A 16,816-nucleotide genomic window follows, 5' to 3' on the forward strand; every position below is an offset into this window, starting at 1 on the left:
ATTGTGTGATTTGATACTGTTTCTGCTTGGGGCTGAAATTTGTCTGTTTTTACCTGCCCTACTGATAAACAGGTTCATCATTCAGATTGCCCTTGTTTTCCTACATGTCCCTGCACACACTTATTGCAGAGCCGGGTTTTCCCTGTTATTGTCAGTATCAAACAACCTTTGCAATCAGGAGTTTCTGCCTCACTGACTGCAAATCAAATCTGAATGAAGAACTAGCACTTGTTAGAGTAACTTCTGTGGACATATTATTTTTTCTTCTATATTTAATGTTTAGTGACAGACACGCAGTCTAGAGAAAGTTTAATTTTGCTTCAGAAAAGCAAAATCTGCTTCAGAGTCTAAAGTTATCCCTCTCACCTGATAGCACAACGTGATCCAAAGTTCTTGTCTGCCTGTCTCTGCGCTATTGTAAATCCCCACTAGTTTCCCTGCAACTCAGGCAGCTAGGGAAGACCTGCCTGCCTAAAGCTCATGCTCATCAGCTACTGCTCTTACCTGAGGGTACCTGACCAGTAGCTTTTATAATGCATTTGTGAGTTGGGTCTTTCTGAAATGCCTGGCAGCAGATAGCGTACCACTCAGGCCACCAGAGTAAGAAGTCAAATACAATCATCACTTTCTGGTTTACCCAATTCAAAGACTTTATTAAGAGGCATTATGATCTGCTGAGAACTACATTATATATATTTGAAAAGTCAGTTAGCTACATAGTTGCATAGTAAAATCATTTAATCACACGGCAGAATAGCTGGGTACACATTAAGCCTGTAAAACAGAGACAAAGAATACCTTGACCATGTGTTAATGTAGCTGATAGATCAGAACTACTTCTCTGGAATGAAAAGAGATTGCATCCTGTTAAAATTTCCACATCCCCATGACAAATTTTATTTCCTTTTGAATTCAGTTGTAAAAATTGGAAGCAAGGAAATTCACAGGCCGAAACACTGCCTAGATAACATTAAGGGGCATGTTGCTTCCAAAGCCTTGCGTGGGTTTTAGCCACATGTCTCCCACTGATTTTAATGGGATTTGCATGGCTAAAATTCTGTGCAGTGCTTTGAAAATGTATCCCTGAGGGTCTGTCATGAATTCATAAAACCCCAGAATTTCTGAGTTAAAACCAAAATACAGTGTTGGCTCGTTTTAAAGGCTTGTTACCACTCTCCTAATTAAAATACTGCTCAGTTTGGTAAAAGGTCTATTCTGGCTTGTGTATAGCGTATACGTGTATAATATAATTCTAGTACGTGTATAATTTAAATGGTTGTGTTATTTACACTACAAAAGAGCTGTGTTACTTGCACTTTCTAATTTTCATAACACTTTCATTATACATTGGGTAGTAAGCTCCAAACAATGAATAAAATTGCTAGTGTTCTTTCAATGAGCTCGTAAATGTCACTGAAGAAATTGCTGTCATGTTAAGGGTGAGTTGGTTTTGTGGTGCACTTACACTACTTATTGACAGAACAGTTTGTTCCAATATAGGATTACTACATTTTTCTTTAAAATGTTTTACATAGTATTGTATCATTAAGGATCAAGAATGCCAGCAACACAAATCAATATCTCACAAAATGTTAGGCTTCTGACGAATGCACAAAATTAAGGAAAGTCAATGGGAGGCTGTTTCATTCTTGTGCTTCACAGGAAAGGATCTCAGGTCAACATTGTCATTATATTAAGAGGCCTGTGAACAGCCAGTATGGCAGGTCAGCAGTAGCAAACTGGCGCTACAGAATGTAAGCCAATTTCCTAATGCATTGCATTACCATACCCACCTATTTGTGGGTATGTGTTTATCTGCAGATCTCCAAAACTGTTCCTGCATACTGTCTCCTCTTTCACCCATACTCATTAGAGTTGGATAATATTATATCTTATAAACACCAAACAGAATGAATGTCCTAGACTCATATAGCTACCAGGGTATGCAGGCATTTTAGAGCATTCTCATTTATCATCTTAGGTATTCAATAGGTGGCTATTGAACACATGTAAACAAATTTGATTTTGTGTAAGCAAACAAATACACCTGAAATACTTGTCAGTAAAATCAGTAGGTATAAGAAATTACAAGCCAGCTTTGCCATTGTGTCCATTTCTTCTGTCAAACTTAACAAGTCACCAACACCATCTTTTCCCCTGCTACCAGGTAGAATGAGTTTTGGGAACATTAGCTTTAATAGCAGATTCAGGAAAGAGCCATCTTTTCAGATTCCAAGTTAAGCAATAGTAAAGCATAACAGACTTCCTTGACATCATCAGCTGATCTAGCCCAACGTGCAGAAGCAAATCACCTCTCAGCAATCCCCTCATTTTAAAATTTTTAATATTTTCCTACCAACACGACTCTTAATGTGTGGAAGTTAGCCTGAAGGATGAATAATCCCTGGCAGGCATTCTTTAATGAGGACTGCTTCCATAGTTCAGTGGTCCACAAACTGTAGCACGTAGCTCTTTAGTGGCCTAAAAGCCTTAGATGGGTAGTCACAAATGGACTGTAAACTATAATAAACATAAAGATATACAAATTTCCACTATTTCATGCTGATGTTTTCATGGGGTTTTTCTGATTTGCCAGAAGGAAGTTTTCCAGCAATTTGCAAAGTTGCTCTGGGCTCTGCTTTGGAAAATATCCTGGTAGGTTCCTCAAAGGGCACATGGCAGCTGAGGGTTAAAGGTGGCTCACTGGTCTAGAAAAGCCTTGGGGGGCATTGCCATAGCTAATTCTGGGCAATGTATTTTCTCTGAAATCATCAAACCTTGCATTTTAACTCTGGTACTCATTACAAATTTTTTTTTCATACCATAAAAATTAGAGATAACAGTGGCTGAACCCTGAAAGGCAATATCCCTTGGCCTCACATATGCATAAGATTTCTCCTCCTCCTCTCCTTTTTACTTTTCCTTTCTTTCTCCCCTCTAATCTCCCTTCTCGTTGATTGGTCTTTGATAAACAGTAACATACAAGATGCAAAACTCACAGACAATCAAACACACACAAGTAAATCCATACAACAGGCAGTGTCTATGTACCGCTGTGAGTTGCCCTCTTCTTTGCTTGTTTCATTCTTAATTCGAATCCCTGAGGAATTTTTCTGTTTGCCAGAGACACACTGGACCCTTCTGATTTAACATGTTTTAATTCTTCTAATTCTCTTTGATTTTGAAAGAAAATTGTAATCTGTGTTGTCATCTCTGAGCCTGTCGTTGTCAGCGAGGCTGGAAGAATATGCTCTGATCAAATATTTGGGTGTGTGCTTTTCACTCTGGAGCTGAGGACGAAAGATCTATGACATCTTGGATGGTGGCCAAGTTTAGATCACTAATAATTTAAAACAATCACCACCTGCTTCAAAGCAGGGGGGAAGGACATTTCCTTCTTTCTGTTCACTAGTTTAGGTTCAGCAAAATCTTTTTACTTTACACTAAGCACTTCATTGCTGGTGGGTGGTTGGGTTGGGTTTGGGTTTGGTTTTTTTTTCTGTTAAAAACATAGACATACAATGCTTTTTCTTATCACTATTAGGTACTTTGCCTCATAAGACCTGCCATTTAAGAAATATAAAGCCTACCACTATCAGCCTTCTGATGAGGTCTAAATGGAATGAGTGTGTTTATACATATCCATCATTAGATCTGTACATTTGCAAAGTAGAAATATCTGTATGTCTGTCCCAGATAGGAATAAAAGTGCCTTGGCAGATGCATGAGGTGGAAGCTGGATGAAAGCCATCCTCAGATGGTCGTTGGGTTGCTTTGAAAGCCACACAATCTTCTCCAAAATACTCTTTCACCAGAAACACAGCACATCTCCATGTTTCCATCAGGACTGCCACTCTTTTTCATTCCCCAACTGAAACAACGCTTTGGTTGCTTGTATCTTGAATTTTCTGCAAAGGGCCCAGCTGACCTACATCAACAAAGGGCTGAGAATATGTTTTAATGTTTGTTTCAGGCTACCAGTAGGTCCAGGAGATGGGCTGAAAAGCATCATGGCACACAGCACAAGCTGGGTTCAGGTGCTTGGAAAACATGAAAGTAAAGCTGGTTTTATAGGCAAAAGTGAGGAGGAGGAGAATTTACTGAAGCAGCCACAGGGACGGGGCTGAACCCCAGCAGTGGGACACAGACACATCTTGCAGGGAGATTTTGAGACACTGGAGGGTGGTGCCAGGGGTTTGGGCTACACACCCTGCCTTGGGCAGGAGGGGTCATTTGCAGGTGGGGCAGTGGGCCCAAGACCTCCAGGGCACGAGGTGCCTGTCAAGCTTCCAATTAAAGGTTTATTCCCCATTGGCTGAGGACTGCTCTCACATGGTTTGGTTTACTGGAAAAGGGTCATATCTGCTATAGGAGATGGTCTCTTCTGTGCTTCTTCAAGCAGAGTCAGAGATTCAGGTTTCTTTCCGCTAACTCAAGGGACTTCAGCCCAACATCTCCTGCACTTCCCCAGGGAAAGAGAGTATCTCTATCCTCCCACCTTTGGGAAAGAGCTCAGACTTGAACAGTTTTTATTTATCCCTCTAAAATTACAATGTGTCCTCCCTCTACAATTCTCTAGGCAAAAAATGAGTTCTGGGGAAGGAACAAGAAAAGAATACTAGCAGAGATGTCCAAAGCTGTAGGATTTGCTTCTTTTACACACTCAAAGTAATTTGCTGAGAATAAATAAATAAATAAGTTAAAACAACATCATTTTTTCCCCCCTATACAGAGTCTAGAGGACATGATCCGAAAGAAGTTTTAACAGGAGTACATTGTGGCTTCACATTTTTGAGGGCTTTCATGAATGGTGAGAATGATTGTCCGTTCATGTAGATTTGAAGATGGGTTTTTTTCCGTAGCTGCTCCTTGAACAGCACAGTCCATATTTGACAAGTTAGAGGCATTAGAGGATAAATTCAGAGAGATGAAAATAGAATTTCCAAAAAAGTTTCCCTAAGACTTCAAAGCAGATAAAAAGGATTCAGGGAAGTTTGATCTTTATTTTATAAGTATGTACAAGAGAAGGAGAGAACGAAGGCCACAGTCAAAGAAAAGTCTAGTTTAATATTTCTCTTGTGGGCATATATAATGAGAAGTGGAACACCACAATTCCTCAGTGTTCATAGGATAGCAATTCACTGCCATGAAATTGTATCTGGCTTCTTAGAAAATTCCTTCACTTCCCTGTGCTTCTTTGAGGTATGACAAGCTGCTCTTGAGGCTCACAGATGTTGAGCTGTAGTGGATGGATTATCCCTAGAAAAAATAAAACTTAACAGAGATGTAATTATTTTTTTTTTAAGCTTTCCACCTGAAAGGCTGTGTATCTTCTTGTCCTGGGTTCAGCAGTAGCAGTCATTTTTCTCCTCCTTGGTAGCTAGTGTAGTGCAGTGTTTTGACTTTCAGCTCGGGAACAGAGCTGATAACAAGGATGTTTTGGTTTGGCCAAGGACTTTGTGAGCCTCATGCTCTGCCAGGGAGGAGGGGAAGCCGGGAGGAAGCAGAGACAGGACACCTGACCCAAACTGACCAAAGAGGTATTCCATACCACAGCACGTCATGCCCAGGATGTAACTGGGAGTTAGCCAGAAGGGCTGGGAGACTGCGGGGTTGGAGGAGGTATCGGTTGGTGCTTGGTCGGGCTTGGGGGGCGAGTTATCGGTCAGCTGGTGCTGAGGTGTTGTATTCTCTTCCCTTGTTATTTCCTTTATCATTATTATCATTGGTGGTAGCAGTGGTGATTTGTGTTATACCTTAGTTACTAGACTGTTCTTGTCTCGACCCGTGGGAGTTGCATTCTTTTCAATTCTCCTCTCCATCCCTCCGAGAGCAGGGGGAGGGCAAGAAAGGGGGGGGATGTGAGCGAACGAATTACCTGACTGGGTTTAAACCATGACACTTCTTTAGAGAAATTAATAGAAAAATTAATTTTAAGGCACCCTTGTAAATTCTTCAGGTTTGCAAGAAGTCAGACAACAAAGAATATGTGAATAGCATTCCTAATTGAGGAAAATAGCATTTCAAAGTTTTAGCATTTGCAAAGCGACTGATGTAAGTGAATGTTGACAAAATTGCAAACAATGCACAAAGAAATAAGTCTGCAAAACAAATTCAGAATTAAACATAATGCTTGATTCTAAGGTTTTATTTTGAAAACTGTATTTTATTTACAGTTTAATGCAGGTCAAACTACATACATCCATACCAGGAAATTAAGCAATGCTAAAATGTTTCCAGCCATGGCATTCCATCACCTGTACATTAAATTGTCCCCTGCAGAGCTTTGGCCCAGGTCAATAAGAACTCTTCCAAAAAGGTCCTGGGCATGGTTTAGGAGCTACCATGGGCCAGGGACCATTTCTGCTGCATTGTTTGGATATGATCACCCTGTGCAGAATATAAGGGAACTAGCTAACACAAGTGCTGTGTGCTGGTTTGCTCAAGTACCAAAGAACTGTCCCAGTTGCACATAATCTGCTTGCACAAACATGACAACTTGATCTGTATCATGCCAAAAAAGAAACCTGAATGAAAAACTCAATGACCATAAATGAAAGAGTGCATAATGGATTTATACTTGAAGAACGTGTACTTGCTCATGCATGTGCTAGACACAAGACTGAGCCCAAGAGCATAATGACAATGACGATTACTTAATGACAAGGAATCTGGCTTCCTGGGCTTAATTGACTGATTTCCTTTCTCATTTCCAAACTGAAAATTCAGAGACACACTCACCTGATCAGTATAAAAAACAGCATCTCCTTCAGTGGCTTCCTGGCACAGAGAGGATTTGTCTTTGGAGATGCACATACATGTTACTTTGCCATGAGTTACTTTTGAATTTTTAAAACCTCATGCAATTCTGGTTATTGGCAAAAAGGAACAGATAATAAAGGTATGTCATCTGTATAACACCAAACTGCTGCAAAGATCATAGGACTAGCACTAGACAAGCCAGCTCTGAACTGAATCATATCGGTGTGGCACTGATCAAATGGATACAAGAAGCTGGAATCAGCAGCAACTCGGGTGTTTCCAGCAATGTAGATCCCCCCTTACTGAGCAGGCAATGATGCAGTTAGTGCTCCAGTGTAAACTGGGGAGAACTGGGGCAGGCTGCTTGCATGGCAATTTTTGCTGTATGAGAGCTTGGTTCTGAAAGAACCTGAAGTTACTCAGGTTAGTTATCCCATCAGAGTCATTAAATGAATAAAGTATTTGAGGACTGAGCTCTAATTTTGGTAATCAAATATCCAGTTAATGATTCTGTTCACTATAATACCAAAATGCAAATGTTTATGATTTAATATGTAAATTTCTTCACCAAAAAGCACAACTGAAGAAAAATGGGCATTGTTGCAGCAAGACAGAGACCCTCACATCTTTTGTTGGTTGAAAGGACTTTGGGATTTGTATGTTAGGAACAGCTATTGGTCTGATGTTCCCAGTTATGCAGCTATTTTGCTGATAGATACGTTACTCATCCAACTTGCACGAATGACCAAGGGGTTTATTAGGCATATTGGAAGTGAGTGTTTTGAGCTGTGATGATTTTTTAAGGCATGATGAAGGGTCCCATCTACCCTAATCAACTTTGCATAGCTGGGGCTCAACTTCCAGTGTTGTCTTTCATCAGTGCAAGTGTCAGTCACTGGCCAATGCGTTGCCCACAGCCCTCTGCCCTCATTTCTTCATGGCGGGATGCATGTTGTTCTTTCAGGACAATTTCTTTTCGCCTGCTTTCCCAGCTTGCTTGGCCATGACAGGTCTGCCCTGGTTATGGCATTCACCATATGGCTGGGCTTGGCTCCACCCTATCTTTTAATAATTCCATCTCACTGACCATCCCCCTTGCATTACTTTCACCGAGGGCATTTCAGAATTCAGCCCCAAACTATTGGTTCTGACTAGCTTACCCATGTTAAATCTGAAAATATTAGCATTCATTTTCCGCTCGGTGATAGCCCCTGAAGTGACCTTAGTAGGTTATGTCTCATTTCATATATTTTCCCCCTATGGTAAACTGATACAGTGTTGATACAGCTATAGCTATTAAGTCACAGCTTGAACTCAGATAAATGTGTGTGGTAACACGGGTTTGGAATATCACATAATTCATAGGCATTCATTCTCTCCCTCTTTTTCTGCATGTTTAAGTATTGAAAATAAATGAAAATATTTTAAAAAACTACTGCAAATTTTCCAGAAAACAAAAATATGGAAAAAATAAATACATGTGTGGTTATGTACAGAACAGACTCCAGACCTCCTGCTGTTCTGAGGGGCTGATGCAGATTCACATTCCAAATTAAAAAACTAAGCTGGCTAAATATTTGTAAGAAATCTTCTTCATGCAATTTATTTAAGCTGTTGAATGGCAGAGAGGGAGCGCTGCTTACTTATTTTCATCTGTGAGAAAGGAGAGCTCTTTAAAAAATGGAAGCTATTCAACAATCTCCTATTATTACAGTACCTGCAAATACATCAGTAGCATTATAATGTTTTTAATTACTATTTTTAAATATTTTTGGTAGCATGCTTAACAAAATTGTAATTTGTCACCTAAGTCCATTTGCCTACACACTTGGGATCATACGGGATTGTCCCTTCATAATCTGAGCCTCATGTTGAGGCCAAGAACTTTCCTACTGCACCATTTTGGAAGAATTGCCTATAGCCGTATTTCAGCCTGCTTTGGCATGTACAGCAATATAGTTTTAATTACCTCTGTACCTGCTATTTGCCATAAGGCTGTGGCCTCATGCAGCACGAAGGATAAATAGTGATCACCATGCTAGTGGTTGTTCACTATTTCTTTCCTGTCATCTTATTTAATGTAGCAAATTCTTTGTACCTTGTGAAATAGGAAAATAAGGAAAGACTTATTTCCTTCTGAGCTTTGTCAGGGCACTAGTTGCTTTGATACCAAGCAAAGTGAAAAGCTAAAGAGGTAAGAACATAATACCTCTTGGGTGGGGAGGAATCGAGATTATTTTACTCTTCTGTGTTGATGCATAGGTGGATTAAGCAGCATCCATCAATTTAGGGTACCCTGCTTATAACACTCAAAACCTCATTTTATCCAAGTTCATATGCATTATATGTCAAAACACAGATCCTGTCCACAGCTGGTCTGCAGGACAGTATTGCCAACTCTTTGGTTTCTCATGAAGAGCAGGCTGGTGGTGGGGACTGCAGTCACTCCCATGATGGTATAAAGGATGAAACTCACAGTAGAGAGTCTCCATTAAGATGACAAACCTCTCAGCTTGGTTTCTTTCCCTATTTGCTCTCTTCCCTGGGCCCAGCAGCCTGCTAGGGGTGCTCAAGGACAAAAAAGCTGCTCAAGGCCCATTCCATCCCACTAAGGGCAGGGCAGGAGAAAGAGGGAGGCTTTCCTCCCATCCCTGTTCCTTCATCCTGGGGAGAAGAGAAGCAGCACCGTCAGAGGGGCTGGGATGTGGGCAGAGACAGATCCATAATGGTGAGAAGTCCTAGCACCAACCAAAAATCTCTTTCCTTCTCTTTGTTCTTAATAATCATTTAGCTGGGAGAGGCTTTGTCTCTGAAACTTTATTTAATAAAAGACTCTCTTTTAACTTTTACATCCTCTTTCAACTGACAGAAAAACATTGCTCTGTGCCAGCATTTGAAGTTTGGTATAGCTACAGAAAAAAGAAAGAAAAAGATTATTTAATGGTTAATATTAAACCCTGAAATCAGTGCAGCTCTATACATATAGCTAGAGATATATGTACACTGATAGCACACCAGAGGTAAATATATACAGCAAGATAGCCAAATCCCATATAACTATATATTTATAATTTCACTGTACAGTATTATAAGAACCTGTATACGAATCATATGCTTTTTATATGGCACCATTTGATTGCATGTGTTTCTGTTCTGGTTTATTGCATATCAGCTAATCGCATAATTCGGCTGGATGCATACTAAATTGAAGTCCAAATGCTGTTCACTGCAGTATAATCCCTCTGGATAAATAAATAGTCAGTATACCCACTGGACTGCATTCCCACATCACTACTTTGTAAACAGCTGTTAGCATATGTTGTAAAATATAAGACAAAATCTGTTATTGCTACATATAAAAATGTGGCTGATGCGTTACAATCTTCACTGCAGTCATTAAGAGGAATGCGCAAAACACTGAGGTGAGCTGAGAAAGCGCTGAAATGCTTGGTCCTTTCCATGGCAGCTTCAGGGCAGGTGCTGCTCCAGGAGCACACAGCTGGTATGGTGAAGAGAAAGGTCCTTCTTGCAGGGATTCCTGCAGACCAAACCTTAGCTGTAATGAGGTCTTGATTGATAGACTGCACAGACAAAATATAGCACCTGCAAGTCCTTTCCTGATTTGTGCATGTTAAGAAGATAAGGCAAATCAAAATAAAGCAAAGCAAATAGAAAGAAAGTGTCTTTTCCACCTGTGCTGCCATGGAGCATCCTCACCCCACCTGCCTCCCACCCCTGACAAGCAAGGTTGCTCTTGTTTTCACAAGAGCAAGCAGCACCCAAAACATACCTGATTTTTTGAGGAAAACCACCCCCAGCTGCTTTGTGAGGCATGTTTTCCTCCTAACATTTTAGCTGGGAGGTCAAGGGGGCAGGTAGGAGCTTAGGACTGAGGTGGGAAAGGTCATGGTAGCCCAGGGAATAGCTGTGGGCAAACTCACAGAGCCAAGTATAGAAGTGAGGGCTGCACACATGATGAGAGGGAGCCTTTGCCTGATTCGCTCCCCAGGCTTCAAAGCGTGGTGCTGACTGAGAGGCCGTGGGCTTCAGCCTTCAGTCTACCATCTCCCCAGGGATGCCTTGTGGCAAAGCTGGCTGCATCAGCATCCTTAACAGCAGGTTGAAAGCCTGAGTAACTGATCGTAATGGTCCCCTTCTGGCCTGAAATTCAATGAAATCTTTATAATTCAGTCTTTGCCAAGTGGTATTGAGCAAAAGCAATGGTCCCCAAACACTCTCCCAATTTTGAATCCTCTCTTTAGATTTTTTTTTTTTTTTTTGATCCTGCAATCAAATAGTGTTTTGCTTTTGTTTTTATCATTCTCACTCTCCTTTCTTTCTCCATTGAGCAGACTTAATTCTTGGAGCCAGATTTGAGATCTGGAAAACCAGAGTTTTCCCTCCCAGGAACACAGGAGGGGTAAGGCAGGAACCCCTCACACTGCACATCAGCCTCATCAATCACTTCCTCCCTCTTTCTGGGGAAAGGTGTCCAAATCTAGCTTAAAATCATAGCAAGTAATATGCAGATGTTTAAGTAGGTGTGTTAGAGGTTTATTATTTTATCTTACCCTTCACTTGCTATCAGTGCAGCAAAACTAAATGCAGGTGCCAGAAGCCACTCTCCATCACTTGAGCTGCTAATATGCTCCAGTGAGGAAAAAGAGGAATATAAAATGAGGATGCTGCAAATAAGATTCTTGTCACTGAGGCCCATAATGTGGCAGGGTTAGATAAAAGAGTTATGAACTTCTGTGGAAAATGGAAATATCCACACTGATATTAGATAAGAGAAAAAAATAAGAGAAGGACATTCCCATGCTGCAGGGAAATGACTACATAGATTGATAGGAGAAAGAAACTTTCCCTGTAGTTAAATAATTTAGAAATTATTTTACAAGGTTTCCTATGCCCTGCTCTGAAATATCTGCTATAGCCACAGTGTTCACATCTGATGGCAGAGTGGGAAATCTTCCACTACTTCTGATTTAGAGGTGGCTAAGTATATCTTGGAAATAAGCTGTGTGCATTTCCTCTAATTCATTTTGCTTCAAGGGCGTTCACATCTCTATGGTTCTATTTCCATTGGCAATATAGGAAATGAGTTCACTGGCAGGAAAGCTCATTAAAATTATGAGATTTACAGAAATATCAGTGACTGGTTTTTGAAAAAGGCTGGTGGAAGTTGTGAATTATTTGCCCAGGAAAACTAAGGAGTATCTGAAATGCAGTACATTGCGCAATTCCCAGTGACCTGCTTACCAACAGGATTTGGCATAATTTGGGATAAAATCTCAAACACATTTGATATAATTGTAAATTACTCATGCATACCTTCAAAATGGGAAAATTAATTTTGTCAAATACTTTTTTTTTTCCCATAGTTTGTTCTGTTATAAAATTCCAACTAAGATTTTAACCTGTGCACAATCTTTAAAGGTATCTACCTTTAAAACTGTGTTAAAATAACAAAAGTGACCAGGAAAATCCAGCTGGGAATTCTGTTGTAATTTTAATGCAGCTGTATTACATATCTTATGTATTTCACAACATGCAACCCTAATTCTGCAAAGAGCTAAACATGTGTTTAAATTTATACATTTTGAGTTTTAATGAGAACTCATAGAGTGTAAAATCAAGCACACATAAAATCAGATTAGGAGTTAGTGTTAACACTGGAGAGGTACATTCAAACACTGAAGGGAGGAAAAAAAACATGTACTGTAGATGAGAGAAATTTGATGAATTAACTTTAAGCTTCAGAAGCTTTTTTTACTTTTTAGAACACTGTCTTCAACCCCAGAATTACAATAATACTATGCTTTCTCACTCCATTTTCTTTCTGTTCAAGCGGAGTTTTGGGATACTATCACTTCATACAGTTAGTCCCTTTTTATGAGAAAGCATATTCTTAAATGTGTCTGTTGCTGGATCCTATCCTTCATATTAGTGTATCACCTGACTTTTGTAAGACTCCAGCTCATCTGACCACCGTTCCCAAGGCAATCCATTATTCTGCCATTGATATTCCTATTTCTAAATTAATTGACTTCATAGTGAAGAGGAGGTGGTGGGTATAAATAGAGGTGAATATTTCACAGGGGCATAAGTCATATCATGCTTAAGCAGCATAGGCTATGAAAGAGAAGTGCAGCCTTCTTCAATCACCAGATCTAATGTCTATCTCCAGTATTTCATTTATCTTATTCTTCTGCATACTCCATGTAAAACCACTTTAGGTTTTGTTCAATTTCTGTGCTGTTTCTTCTGATATTCTTTAAGAAACATACAACTCCTGCACCTTGCAACATAACAACCTGACACACTCCTCTGTCTTTGAAGAAAGCAGACGCAAAAATAGGGTTGGTTTTTTTTTTTGCTTAGATACCTCCTCACAGAAAGTAGCTTGTTTCTTCCAGGTCAAAGTAATTCATGTCCTTAATCTCAGTTCTCTGGAAGACAGTTTTCTGCTAAAGGGCTAGCCAGGGCTTAGGGCAGCGGTACCTTAATTTTCTGAAATCTTGTAGGCGCTTCTCTAACATGCTTACTCATAACAGTGAAGGCAGAAGGCAATAACTGCAGTTCATCACTACAGTGTGAGTGGAGACCCATGAGAACCTTCTCAGTACACTTCCCTTTGGATGCTTGTAGCATATTCATGCCCCAGGGCTGTCCCACAAATGATATTTCCAAAGACCCTCATTGCTACAGATTTTTATCTGTGGCCATGTCCTTGGTCACCATCAATTGAGTCATATCATACTTGAGTCATTACCATACTTATCTCACTAGTCCAATTCTGCAATCCTCCTTAAGGAATATTTTCTCAATCATGCAGCCTCTGAGATGTATGTCTTAAAACATTTTAATCCAGCAGCAGTATGAGTTAGAGGTGTATGCAGGTAGTGCAATAGTTTCCCCCTCAATCCACAGGCAATCAGGAGAGAGCAAGGTGCGGTGCTCTTTCAGGGTCATTGCAGCTCTGTGAGGGTAGGAGCCTTGAGATGCTCTACCAGGGCCACCTTACTCTTCCATCCACAGGTGGAGATGCTCTGAGAGCCCGGCAACCAGCCCTTTTCATCCCCTGCCTCACGCAAAGTAGGTGCCCCCATCCATCCTGCCCCACTTCTGTGGACACATTCCCACTTCCCCTCCTCTTCCTCACCAGCCGTGGCTGATGATGTCTTCCAATGACACCTCAACCCTATCTCTCCACCACCTCCACTACTGGGAGACTGAGACCCATGTTTGGTTTATTCTGTATCCTTCAGATCTCTGAAAATGCTCTTTCCCAGGGATCATTCTTATCTTATTTCAAAACAGGAATGGGCCACAGCAGATTTGCCCCTTCTCAAGGCACAGACAAACCAGGTATGCAGGATTGGAGGAGGGTGACCTTGCTTTAGCTTCATGGGCCACTTCAGTATTTCACTGTGTGGCTAAATAACAAGCAAAATTTGTGACTATGTTAAACAGGGTCACATTTTCTCAGCAACATTTTTACTGTTTTTTGTCTAAGGAGGTAATACTGATCTTACTAACAGGGGTGTGATCTCAAAACTCATTCCTGCCTTTTACGTGTGTATAATAATTCAGTTCACCCATTTATCCCTTTAACATAACATTTAGGTTAAGCAGGAGGCCTAAGGGGAACATGTTATTACTAGTCTGTTTTTTATTTTTCTTTGATGTCCTCGATTCTATTCTCATTCATGTATTGGGGTGTGCAGCAAATGAACCTTGAGCATTTATTTTATTTACTAATTTTGCTTACTAGCATTGTCAAAAGAGAGGAGCAGCTGCGAGCTTCACAGATTGAACATACATCTGAACATTTAACGGCCCCAGTTTATCCTGGCTTCAAGGCATCACAATATAATATTCACTGACATGAAAGCTGAAGAAAGGATGTCATGGGAAGTCTGAGCGTCATGCTGTGAGAGGGTATGTACTGTGAGACCCTCACTCCATTGGCTTCTAATGGGCTAAGTATTGATATGCAAATAAGAGAGGAGATTGTGTGTGGCCTTTCAATACAGTCACTAAACATCAGTTCAGAAAAAAAAAAATTAGTAAGGCCTCTCCTCTCATAGTTTTAGCTACAGATGCACAAAGCCCCAAATGAGTACATTCTCACCCAACTGCTTTGAAAGGAAATGAGGCCACTGCTGAAAAATCATGTGTAGGACCTGAAAGCAGAAAAAATCTGATCCAGATTTCAAACACCAAGTGCTGAGTTAGGCTGATAAGCAGAAATGGGCTAACCCATGGCGGGGGTGTAAAAAAAAATATTTCCTTCATTCCTAACATGCCTCCCTGTGAGCAATACATGTGCCTCTGGAAGATTAGGTGCTGGGTTACCATCCCTGAAAATAGAAATATGTTTGCAAGGTAACAGAAAGAGAGGCCCAAAGGGCATCTCCAAGGAAGCTTTGACTCTTCTGGTTCTGACACACGAGATAATACTCATTTCAAGCTTGAAGCAGGGGCAGTGGATGAGAGGAAAGCAGCTGTTAGTTCATCTTATAAACAAGCCCCAGCATGCCACCAGATTAAAACAGGGCTTCAGGTTGGAGATGGCCCTAGACAGCTAAAAGAGTGAAGTGTTTAAAAAATAGGATTTCTTCTGAAAGAACCATTACCCAGCTACTTTGGGCTGCCTCAAATGTCACAACTGGCCTGAAACTCCCAAAGCAGGGAGGATGCTGAAGCTCTCAGTCCCATAGCTGGGAGAGCATGTGTGGTTCTCACCCAGGAACCAACCAATGGGAAGAAACATAGCCCAAACACTCCTTTATGCTCTGAAATGCTCTGCTCAAAACAGGTTGCACCAAAACTGGGCTTTCAAGCAACGCATCCCAGAGGAAAACCACAACTGCACATTAAAGCTGGCACCGGGTTTACTACATACTGTCACAGTGTGGATCACATGCAGCATTTAATAGAAGGCTCTATGGCCAAAGGAAGCCATGGTAAGCATTGCTTCAACTGCGCTCTTTGTGCTGCAGCTCTGTGTGGCCAAGCCTCACGTACATATGTTAATTGCTATTAGCATATGTTGGGTCCAGCTGCCCACATGCCCGTGCGTGACTGTAGCTGACACCAGGGGTATCATGAATAACCCTGCCTTCGTTTTTTCCACTTCCCTCCGGGCTTGTCTGCGTTGGAGTTTATAACAGTGCAAGATAAGATGCTATATTTATATTCCTATAAGGCCCTCACAGATTCACATTCCAGAATGAGCATATTTTTCCAGCTTAACTTAGGCTGCTTTGGAAACAGCTCAAGTTAAGCAAGAAAAAGCCTTTCTTTATTCCTGAATAAGAGTGTCCCACATCAGTCTAAGTGCTGAGTTGCCATTCACCCCTGTGATTTCCCACATGAAAATGAAGAGGCACAGAAGGGAAGGGTAAACCAACCTCCACAGAGCGATGAGCCAGCCACCATACTCCCCAAACCCCTCAGTACAAGGGTTCCCCAGTGTCCCTCCTCAGCTGCCCCTGCTCCTTCAGCAGCTGGTCCTGCTTCTTCCTGCAGCCCTTTTCCAAATGGGTATATGCACTCAGCCTACCACATACACATAACACCTCTTAACTTCACCCCCTCTTCTCTATAGGCAAGTCTATCCACAGGACTCATTTTACCTTCTATTTTCCGTATTGACATTAAATAAAAGCAGCAATGGGAAAAAATAAATTTAGAAGCCAACTTAATACCCAATGGATATAAACTGTTGAGATGCTGCAACACATGCCTGCACTCTTATGCACCCATATGAATCTTTCTAAAGAGGAAAAATCACTTATATGTCTTCCTATTATAAAACACACTTTCCTTTCACCACAAACCGTAGGGAAGCTGCTTAATAATGAAGACTTGAAGGTCTGCTCTTATTTCTTTAGACTTTATATGCTCAGCTCAGCCCTGTGTTGTGGGCATCATTCTTTTTGGCATGGAAGGCTTAAGAGGATTCCCAGAGAGCCCATTAACATTACTCCTTAATTGGCTCAAGGCACCACGTGCTGAGCTCAGCTTGGCACAACCTTCACTTACA

Source organism: Pezoporus wallicus, unplaced genomic scaffold, assembly GCF_028554395.1.
Source record: "Pezoporus wallicus isolate ANWC-B61680 ecotype Strahan unplaced genomic scaffold, APGP_CSIRO_Pwel_v1 contig_2456, whole genome shotgun sequence".
NCBI classification, from domain to species: Eukaryota; Metazoa; Chordata; class Aves; order Psittaciformes; family Psittacidae; genus Pezoporus; species Pezoporus wallicus.